Source organism: Leuresthes tenuis, unplaced genomic scaffold (genome assembly GCF_036924035.1).
Source record: "Leuresthes tenuis unplaced genomic scaffold, fLeuTen1.0.hap1 SCAF_14, whole genome shotgun sequence".
Classification (NCBI taxonomy): domain Eukaryota; kingdom Metazoa; phylum Chordata; class Actinopteri; order Atheriniformes; family Atherinopsidae; genus Leuresthes; species Leuresthes tenuis.
Genome location: NW_027325368.1, coordinates 21,323,238 through 21,335,264, shown reverse-complemented (window position 1 = coordinate 21,335,264; position 12,027 = coordinate 21,323,238).

Sequence of the window (12,027 nt, the reverse complement as noted above, 5' to 3'; positions counted from 1 at the left end):
TGCAGCAGTTGTTCTACATATAGAACAACGTAATACTCTGGAATGGTTCAATCCACCGATCGATCGACCGACTGACACAAGGGTTCGTTTGAAAAACGTGTGTATTCTTTTAAGCCTTTCTCGCAGTGTCACGTTGCCTCGGTTAACCGCAGCTCTACTTTTCCATTTACGCTTTGAGACGCAGGCTTCACGAAAGACGATCATTCAATCGTATTCTCCAGCTTTTTTTTTCCTGTTTGAGGAGCTTTTCGCAGCTGTCAACGTTTAGATGAAGCAATAGAAGGAAAAAAAAGAAGTTTAGATCCATTTTTTTTGTCAGAGCATCCCAGCCTGGTTTGGTGCATTATTACAAAGGCTTATCTGAAGCAGAACATTTAATGTATCCAAGGGGTGTCATTAAAGAATGGCAGTAGATGAATTTTTATTTGACCAGTGACTGTTGTCTCTGTCATGGGACCTATTTGGGGTCGGTCATATAAGTTTATTTCTAACTTTGCCTGTTCAGATCGGAAACAGCTGGGGAGTCCCTTTGTTTAAACGGTTTTACCCTTATGCGCCTTCTTCTTCGTACCCAGCGTTTTTTTCTGGGTGCGATCATCTTCAAGAGAGAAAAAACAAGTCCTTTCACAGCAAAGTTTCTCCAAAAAAAATACAGTAATTGACATCTTCTGAATGTGTAAAAACAAAAAAAAAAACAAAAACAAAACAATACTTACTGTGATGATGTTAGTTTACCGACAGCTGTTGCGCCTCATCCGCCTGGAACAGGTATGTCAAAGCTTTGTCTTCGTGGAAGTGTTGAGAAGTCACAGTTTATGACCCAGATCACCCAAGGCATGCCGAATCACTTAACAGCTCCTTCAAGGTGACTGATTTTGTTCACAGCTTTAGTTCCATAAACCTCCGTTGCTAATGTGCATGTTCCTGTCTGCCCTTTTGGCTCGTCTAGTCATGTATTGAAGAATTTATTTATTTTTCAATTTCTATATTTGGACTCAACCTGCTGCGCATGTGTGTGTGTGTTTGTGACCTTGGCTTTCACCCAGCAGATGGTGTGTGGTGCTGGAGTTGACAGTCGCCCATGTCTGGCATGGAGATTACAGGTTGTCAACAGGTATTTTCAGTTTGGCTGCTATTATCTCTACCAGCTTTCAGAATAACCTCACAAAGCTGTACACTAAGGGCAAGATTCCCTTTCTTTTTCTGTCTACCCTAAATTTGACTGAATGCGACGAAAAAGACCAGCTGGCGTTATTGAGAGGTGCCAAGACTATGATTTTCACACCGTCATAAAATAACCCCTCTGCCCACATGATGCCATCTGTCAGGTGGTCATATACGATTTTGCCTCCAGACGCCTGATCGTATTTGAACACAGTCATAACGAGGCTCCGACAATCCTCTTTGGAATCTCAGACACCTTGTATGTGAGGTGTTATTTGCCATGATTTGATGCGAGGACTTAGTAATTGGATCTTCAAAAGTCAAAAACACCCACCGCGGGAGTGCGCACGGCTGGGGATTGAGTATCTCGCAGCAATTGTTTATTCCTGCTGATGCTTTATCCTGACGGGAAAACAAATGAGAAGTCTATTTGGCTTGGGTAATGACTCCCGGCTGGCTGCCTCTTGTCCACCCGAAGGCTCTCAGGGTGTCATATAATCAGTACCCTCCCAAGTCTTTAAATGCATGCCATTTCTGACAAACAACAAAGCTGGCATGAAGATAATTGTGTTCGTGGTCTCCGTGCACCTTCTTCCTTGCTGGCGCAAGAGGCAGCCTGCTGCCTCGCCTCGTTTGAGAGGGTTCTGTTTCTCATCCCTCCTGATGACAGCCACACTTTTGTCATTCCTGCTGCGTACTTGCCATAGCCATCTCACTCCCCTCTGGACAGTTTTTTTATAGCCCTTTTACTTCCTCCTCCTTCTCCAGCATTGTTTTTGGCAAATGTTTCTTTTATTTTATTATTATTTTTTTTTACTCGATTAAATCAGAGACTTGAGTGAATACAGCCTGGCAAAGCAAGCGGCGGAGCCCTTGAGTTCTATCCAGTCTGAGTCAGTGCTTGTTCGTTTCCCAGCAGGCACTTAAGAGCTTCTGCCAACACCTCTATCGCTACTCCTGACGATAGTGATGATCATGAAGGTGATGGTGAGGATGAGGAGGATTATAGCCTCGGCTACTGATGCAGACTGTGCCTCAAGAGGCCTGAAGCTGTCGGATGTTTATCCCTTGTCATGACACCTGACTGTATAAATGGGGCTGTCTGTTTGGGTTATGGTCAACGGTACCAGGTCTTACCTCCCGGGCAGGCAGAGACAGGGTCAGGGAGACTACGGCAAAAGGAATGGCAGAAATAGCGATGGTGGTTGCCACGTTCACGCCACATTGTCCCATGTGTCTCATGACTTTTTTTTTGTGTGTGTGTGTGTGTGTGTGTGGGGGGGGGGGGGGTCCTTTAAAACGTGAGGACTTAGAGGGCAATGAAAAGAAAATTGTGGATTGTGTTGTTTCACAGTATCAAATGGGCTTTTCCCTTCCAGTTCAGTTCTGGTAATGTGAGCGCTTACATTTGTTGGGGTGACGTGCCATCCAGGGGTGTTGCGCTTCTCCACTGACTGACCTTGTAAACATCTGCTGGCTCATACATTGCTTTCATACAGTTTATTTGTTGAAGGTTTGAATAACGTCGTTTTAGAAAATACTGACTCGTACATCTTCCCTCTGGACGAGTCTGCTTTATGATTCTTCTGAAAAATGCACCACCACAGTGTGTCGTTTTTATTAGTTTGAAGTGTCACTCAGAACCACAGGCTCGCTGACAGAATAGCCGACCCCAGCGGAATACCCATCTCAAGAAGAACAACTCTGCCAGACTGGACAAGACGTTCCCATCAGCTCTTCTCCTCTTTTCTCTTCTCTTTCTCCTCTCCGTTCGTACATCCCTTTTTTTCTCTTCAACATTTTGACTTAATTCTCCCTGCGGTAGCCTCGGCCTGTCGCCCACTTTCCTCCGGCCTGATCCCGCTCTGATCAGCGCCACCTCCCTCCCTCCAACAGAACCAGCGAGGGAAATGGAGGAATTAATTACGCACCCCAGAGCTCGTTACCCTGGCTCAGCCCTTTCAGCTTCCTGGCACTTCACTGACTGCATTTGTAATTCAGCCTGGAGCCCTGGACGTGAGGGTAATAACAGAGGGTACCCGTCCAAACGGACGAGCGCGCACTGATAAATGATTCGCCGGGCCGGACGTGATGGAACTGACGTGAAGGGGCCAGGAGTGACTCTGGCGTGATTGACACCTAGCTTTGGCACAGGGATTTTGTTTGAGAGAAATAATTTATGGCTTTCTCTTCCGGAGCTGAGACGAATGCCAGAAATGAATAATGACCTCTTGGAAGTTCAGCGTCTATGATTGCAAACAATAGCCCAGGTTGTCACTGCTGTGGATATGACAGAATTGATAGCATAATGAGAATGAGAAGCTAATGGACTAAAACGTGGAAATGGCAGTTTAATTAAATACCAGGTCACGACTATGAAAAACATTCTAACATTAGAGACATCCTGGCTGATCAATATTATTCCCCTGTGTTTGAATGAAAATGAAAGCAGAAGTCTTTTTTTTCTTTTGCCAGCTGCCTCTCACTGCACATTTCCCTCTATCTTGTAATCCTTTCCTCTCACTGCTCTTTTGTGTTGTAGTTTTTCTCCGAGCTTAAGTGTTGAGTGCCCAGCAGTTGTCCTCTTTTGTGTGTTACTCAGCCTCTGATGTTTTCTTAAGCACACTGGTGAAAAAACAGAAAATTGTTTATTTGCTTAGCCATCGTCTCTCCTCATGCATCCCTGTTCTTTGCCAGAGCTCTAAGTCCATTACAGTCGACTGTATGCCTCTATCAGCAACTTTTTCTCATCCTCCCGCGCTACGCTCTGTATCCCAATCTCTCCCATTTTCTTTTTTTTCCTCTGCTCCACCACTTTCTACCATTCACCCTCCTTCTCTCTCTACATTACCCATGATCCCTCTCTCTCCCCGTCTCTCTCTCCCCCTCCTTGCCTTTTTTGCTCAGGACTGATCTGCTCTCATTACATTGATGGCCCTGATGATTCACTTGGATGGTGCTCTCTCTCTCTCCCCTGTGCCTCTCCAAGGCTTTTCTTCGCAGCCTTCTCACACAGAAGTGCTTTCTCTCTGGGCACAATGACAGCATGGCACCTGCTACTCAGCTGTGTGACCTCTCGGCATCATCACAGAGATAAGCCACAGAGAGATGAGCATGCTGACATGCTTCTTATTCAATGTGGACTCTGTTGTTGGTGAGTTTTCGCTAGTGACCTTGTGGCAATATTTATTGCTGGTTTGAATTTTTGTTTGGCCTGCTGAGGGTAAAGTAAGACTTCCCTTTGATCTTGGAAATGGCCGATAAGTTCAAGTGCTTCACGTTACCTGAACCACAGCCGTTCCCTGTTATTCATCCCTTATGGTGCATATTTCATACTTTGAGAATTACCTTCAGAGCAGCTGACTGTGGTTTGCCTCCACTACAAACTCCCTCTTGCCGCTCCGTTTGGCTAAAATGCAAATGGACCAGACTCAAAATAAGGCTGTGTGCCATTTCTCCACCCTTCTTTTACTGGTGATACATCCCTCTGTGACTTTATATTCACATTAGTGCAATGTTTCTAGCGAGAAACTTAATGTTTTCGGTTGACCATTTACTCCTCATCTTTTGCCTGTGCACATTATATTCATCACTCCATTATTTCTCCTCTTGAACACCTCTTTTACCTCCTCTTAAGTCACTCCATAGATTTAGAACAAACTCTGCACAGTGTCTAAATTACCTCTGACAGATTAACTGCGGTACTTTAAAAAAAAAAAAATCCTGCCACTAATATTCATTCCCCCACATTTAGGCTAAAAAGCACATTTAGATCAAGTATGCTGCAAACATTTTGGAAGAATTGTGGAGAACGATATGACGCTCAGGATGATGAAGCCTCACACCAGTTCTTAAAAGCTAAAAATGAAAGAATAGCTTTGCATGCAGTGCAGATTTAGTCATCTAACCAGTAGATAAGGGCGGTGGTGTCTGTAAATGATGCTCAGCCGTATAGATAGGATTTTTATTCTCAATTATCCGATGTCTTTGTTTTCTAAAAAGGTTGAATTGTGACATTTAGTCAGACTCATTTCTGGTGAGTGTTGTCCTTTGTTACAGATTATCTTCATATTCCCTACAGACAGAATATCTAGGGGCAGCCAAAGTGCAGACATTTCCAGTTCAGTCAGCTGTGGATTCCATCTTTGCTGTTTGCAGATGATGCCATCCTTTCGGCCTTGTGAAGCCGAGACCTCCAGCACACACTGGGGCAGTTTGCAGTCGAGTGTGGAGCAGCTGGGTTGAGAATTAGCACCTCCAATTCTGAGACCATGGCCCTCAGTCAGACAAGGGTGGATTACCAACTCTGGGTAGGGAATGAGTCGTTGCCTCAAGTGAGGAAGTTCAAGTATCTTGGGGTCTTGTTCATGAGTTGGGATAGAATGAAGCGGAAGGAACAGAGGTGGAAGGGGCAGCATCTGCAGATCTGGGCTCAGAGTAGATTTGCTGCTTCTCACCATAAAAAAAGCCAGTTGATGTGGTTCAGGCATCTGGTCAGGAGATTCCCCAGTAAAAAGTGTTTTGGACATCAGGTGGAGGCTTCAAGACAATCCTAGCACCCACTGGAGAGATGACTTTAGAACATCTTTGTGTTCCCATCGGAAGAGCTGGAGATAGTGACAGGGGACAGGGGAGTCTGGGTATCTCTGCTTGGACTTTTGCCCATTCAACCTGGTCCCAGTCAAGAGGTAGAAAGCTGATGGATACATTGATGGATGGATTAACCATGACTCCAGTAAAACTTTTCAGCAGGAAATGTACTCTTATCCCAATGATGCTCAAAAGAAAGGTTGGATTTCCGAATCAGAATTTGATCTTCTATAATGTAATATATAATATATATATAATATATAATATATAACCCTCCAGATAATCCCACTGTGGTACAAACAGATTTACTGCGGTCTTCATTGTCTTAAGTTTGTGAATATTTGACAAAGCCCTTTTCACAAACTGTTCCAGACAACATCAACTGATTTCACTGATACAATTTCAGGTTTTGATGTTTTTTTTTAAATGTGTTTTTATATTATTTATATATTCATGTATAATTTATTCAGTTTCCCATTTTGGGATTAATTAATTATATCAGTTTGAGTTAAATTTGATTATGTTTTTCCATTCATCCTTGATACCACAAGCCTCCAAGCTTTTCTACCAATGTATCCGATAAAGATGATTTGGAGTCTTTCATTTTCTACTGATGGTAATGTAATGTGTCTCACCCTCCGTAGAAAAGTATCCTTGATTTAGCTGAACTTGACATTTTTTTCTTTAATTTTCTTTACTAGTTTCTGGCCTGAACGTGTGGGCTATCTGTGCAGAAAAGTTCATTTGTGTGGCATTTTGAGAGGAACTTTTCCTCTAACTCACTAAGGAAGACACATTTCTCCAAGACTATTAGGTGATACAGGTTTATCATTGACTTGTTTGAAGAATTTTTAGATATCGTCACAATGTTGAACAGCTTAAACCTTGATAACATCAACTTTTTGTAATGAAAAAGGGTTTCTCTGAAATGTGGATATTGATAGACAAAGTGTACCTCATTAGAACTCTTTTAGTGGAAGGAAACTGATAAAAGTCTCGTTGCTGGCCACAAGTTTCCACCCTACCTGTCTTAAAAAGGGTCTCTGCATCAGTCATTTTGTTGACTGAGAAAGATCTATCTTTCCACAGAGGACTGTATGGAGAAGGCTGAGATTATGAAAGGTAGATTTAGGCAATGGCTTTATCTATCCTCTTGGATGAATAAAGCATATGAGCTGGCCTTAATAAAATCTCGTTAGAGCCTGTTTGAAACGTTTCAATGCTCAGTGCACCAAAATTTATGTCTCCAAAAAAACATTTCTTAAAGGGCGAGCCTGAACTGATGATCACATCCTTGTTCGTAAATAAAAGGGTAAAAAATATTAGTGATCATTTGGTCTGTGGCAATTTTGAACTTTGGAAGCTAATACAATTGAGACTATCATGTAAAAGTACATTGTAATGGTGCTCACCATATTGCTTCCCCACATTTTTGCTGTATTGAATTTATCACTTTACCACCTGGGGATGGTGGGCACAATATAGGCTCATTTGGAATGAAGCATGTTGGATCTCTACCCTTTAAACATTGGTTCCTAAAAACTTAATGATAATTAACTTCTTAGCACTGTTCTCTGACTCTACTGAAAATAATTTGTATGATCATTCCTAAGGATGCATTGGAATATATACATCCTATTTATACATACACTATATTGCCAAAAGTATTCGCTCATCTGCCTTTACATGCATATGAACTTAAGTGACATCCCTTTCTTAATCCATAGGGTTTAATATGATGTCAGCCCACCCTTTGCAGCTATAACAGCTTAAACTCTTCTGGGCAAGCTTTCCACAAGGTTTAGGAGTGTGTTTATAGGAATTTTTGACCATTCTTCCAGAAGCGGATTTGTGAGGTCAGGCACTGATGTTGGACGGGAAGGCCTGGCTGGCAGTCTTTGCTCTAATTCATCCCAAAGCTGTTCTGTCAGGTTGAGGTCAGGACTCTGTACACGCCAGTCAAGTTCTTCCACACCAAACTCGCTCATCCATGTCTTTATGGACCTTGCTTTGTGCACTGGTGCACAGTCATGTTGGAACAGGAAGGGTCCATCCCCAAACTGTTTCCACAAAGTTAGGAGCATGAAAATGTCCAAAATCTCTTGGTATGGTGAAGCAGAATTCCTTTCACTGGAACCAAGGGGCCAAGCCCAGCTCCTGAAAAACAACCCCACACCATAATCCCCCCTCCATCAAACTTGACACTTGACGTGATGCAGTCAGACAAGAACCGTTCTCCTGGCAACCGCCAAACACAAACTTGTCCATCAGATTGCCAGATGGAGAAGGCATCTCCACTGGTCTAGAGTCCAGTGGCGGCATGCTTTACACCACTGAATCCGACGCTGTGCATTGCACTTGGTGATGTATGTCTTGTACGCAGCTGCTCAGCAATGGAAACCCTTTCTATAAAGCACACTGTTCTTGAGCTAATCTGAAGGCCACATGAAGTTTGGAGGTCTGTAGCCTCTAACTGCAGAACGTTGGCGACCTCAGCATCCGCTGACCCCGCTCTGTCATTTTATGTGGCCCTCCACTTCGTGGCCGAGTTGCTGTCGTTCCCAATCGCTTCCGCTTTGTTATGATACCACTGACAGTTGACTGTGGAATATTTAGTAGCGAGGAAATTTCACGACTGGACTTGTTGCACCGGTGGCATCCTATCACGGTACCACGCTGGAATTCACTGAGCTCCTGAGAGCTCTCCTGGTAAGACCAGTTAGAAAGTTAGAAAGAGCTGAGAGTATACGTTTGTATACTGAGAGCTGAGTGGATACATCTGGCAATATAGTGTATGTGTCTAATATTCTTTCATTTTTTAAACTTAAGGTGTTGAGATGACTAGTTACTAGATGGACTAGTAACTTTTGGTGTGCCTTAATGTATTTTACATAGCACTGAATCAGTTTCCAAAGAGTATTTTAGAGTGCATGTAACAGCTACACTTAGAAACCTTCAGTTTAGCCACACTTTGACACAGCCCCTCTTTGTTTTGCAAGCTGTCGAATGCTAAACTCTTTAACAGTGGCTGTTAGTCAATGTACTCAATCAAGCCACAGATAAAGGATTGGATTTAATCCACCTGAGTCATTTGAACACTGCTTCAATGACAGGATAGGACTCAAAGAAATCTGACCTTGTGTGGAGAGTGTAATCACTTTCAATGCTGCAGATGGCTTCTTTTTCAGTGCAGTATCTGATGACCAACTGAATTTACTGTGAAAACCTTCAGTTTTCTTATGAAAATGAACGGGAACTCGACAAGGCTACTAACTACAGTTCTTGCTGAAAGTTAGGCAGATGAACAAAAGATGAGAGAGCCGTCTGTCCCATAAGAAATAATGTAACAACTTCTGTGGCTCTTTGGCAAGATGAAGTAGTCTTATTGGACGGCAAAATTTCGCTGCAGATTAGTCAGAATCTGATTTATAGTCCGCACAGCTTGAAAAGAGAAACAGTTTGTGATGTGTTGAGTCATAGAATAATAGTATTGATCACTTGAATAAAGCTAAAGTCTTCTTTTTGATTATGTGTGTAAAATGTGAGTCTTATTTGTAATGATGGCATTGTCACCCTGCTGTTTAAGAAGAATACAGCTTAACATCGGGTACGTTTGATTAGAGCCAGCAAGTAAGCACTGACACTATACTTACAATACAACCAAAATTGTTGATAAATAATTTATCTTCAGTGTCTGTGGTGGTTTTCTGAAGTATGGCAGCTCTTTGAAATTGAACTTTGAGATATGCAAGCTCTCTTATGTATTTGTCTGCTGCACACTTTGCTTTTACATTGATATTTGTTAGTACACGAGGGTAAGTAATGCCCACTTAACCTACTTTACAGAGTGCAACTCTAAACTGAGGGCCTTTGAGATGGGGAGTCAAATATTGGAACAAAGCATTTAACAAATGGATACCATTCAGAAATATGCATTAGGGGCAGACCATAATTAAATGCAGAGAAACCAACACAGCATGCTGTTGCTGCCCATGCACTTGTTTTCACAACTGAGATCTTTATGAATAGTCCTGCCAAATATTCTGTAGAGGAAACCTGATTGCTGCAAGGATTATTCTGAATTATGGTGTTTTTTCAAGACTACAGAGTGATGAATTCTTGTGCACCAGTTGGCAGAGAGATGATGATAAAAGTATTAAGTCCATGATCTTTGTCTTGCATGTTGTTCCATTAAGTGTAAAAAAAGATGTATATATCTCAGGAAAGATTGTGGTACCAGCATATATATGATATAATATATATATATATATATTATGTACTTCTTTTTACAAAATTCTTCTTTTGAGAACATGTTACAGAAGCAGACATCACTCTCTCCATGTATTGCCTATAACACATTAACCTCAAATAGCTGTATGATAGTCATTTTAGCACAGACAGTTAATTGTTATTTTTGTAAGTTGGGCTAGCTAAAACATTTGCTTAGCAAGCCTGTCACCTTAAAGATATCTGAGAACTTAATTTAAATTATGTAAATTAATTTACAAATGTAAACTTGAATTAATTTCTCTTTAGGCTTTAGCAATTACTCTATTTTACTGTGTGCTTTAGTTTTTAAGTTCTTTCGTTTTTCTTTTTTTTACTGTAGAACGTATTTCTACATCAAATAACTGATTGGTAATCTTACTTTTCAACGTATTGTGGTGTGATAAACTGTTAATGAGTACTTCTTTACACAGTTCACAGTTTCCTTTCTGCTGAGCGTTTCTGCTCTCAACGGTTTGGACTTTTGCTGAACATGGCCGAATACCCTGTGCAGTCCATGTCCCCTGAAACTACTGGGCAATTGGAACACTGGTGAACGTGGTGCTGAATGGCGAGACAGTTTTTCCTGTTGTCATGTTATCAGTGATGTGCTTCACCTGCACCTGGAAAAGAAAAAAGTCAGATGCACACTATGCTATTTAACAGACATAGGAAGATTACATATTACAGCAAATGACTTTGCACTGTTAAGACAAGTGGTCTGCAAATGAATAAGGTAAGTATCACTTGGGCCCAGTATATGCACAGCTACCTATCACTGTGGAACTTGTGTTCTTCTGTTATTTATTTATTTATTTATTTTACCTTTGTTTTGTTTGTTTGTTACACAGCCGGCAGCAGCCTGCTTCTGTGTTAAATGCCAACTGTGAGAAAGGGTCTATAGGCCAATATTCTGACATGTGAGATATAACACAGGTGTAACTAATAACATTAATAACCACTGAGGCGTGCCAGTTCCAGGGTCCTGATATTGTGCATTTTGACTCGCTGCCAGCAGCTTACTGGGACACCTCAATGGAACCGAGGCATCATTACTGTGATTAGTTCCACCTGTGTATCTCCTGGTAAGACCAGTTAGAAAGTCTGCTGTGGAAAATAAATGTTTTTTTTTTTTTTAAATGTCCTTCTGTTTTCATGTTTCCCCCCAAAAAAACAAAAAACGGTTGAACCCGGACAAGACATTGAACAATCTGATTTGAGTATCTCCCACAATCCTAGTTAAAGGTTCTCCATGTCAAAGAAAATGTTTTGAACATCAAAAACTCAAAAGGTCTCATCAGAATCAACAAAAAAGACAAAACAAACTGTATAGAAACCAAAAAACAAGCCTATGTATAGTGCGGCTGACATATACAGCTGAGATACTTTGGGAACAGACTACATTCTAATGTAATGCCACTTTTTGACCACATAGAGATGATTAGTATAAAGCACAGTATTTACAACAGTGACGGAAGCTCCTCGTAAGTCAACATTTCCCATGCCACCACTTCCTCCAACAAATAAACCATGTTTCGCAGCAAGGATACAAAATAACGAACAAAAAAGAAGCCAAAACAAGATTAATTATAGGTGTTTTCACCCGAGAAAGACAGTGAAGCGTTTGGACAGTAAAGCTCTGATGCAGAACTTTAACTCAAAAGTCATAGTGGCTGTTGAACAGTGTATTCCCTCAGTCCTCCGCTGTAGTGATTTTATGGACTTCTTCACTGATAAAATCTTTTTTTATCCAACAGCTGGCAGAACTAATAGTTCCCTGTTATGACATTAGAAAATGGTAAAAGGCATTATTTAGACTATCTATCTGTCTTCTTTCAGTAATTTAGCTGAATTAAATGTCAGCAATCTATGCTCCTACAAAAATCATCAATATGTCTATTAGACCCTATCTCAGTTGGACTGTTTAACCTTGTTCTACCCCTAAAGTAACACTTTTGTATTCAATCAGATCGGTTTGTCTTTATGAACCGGCTACGTACCAAAGGC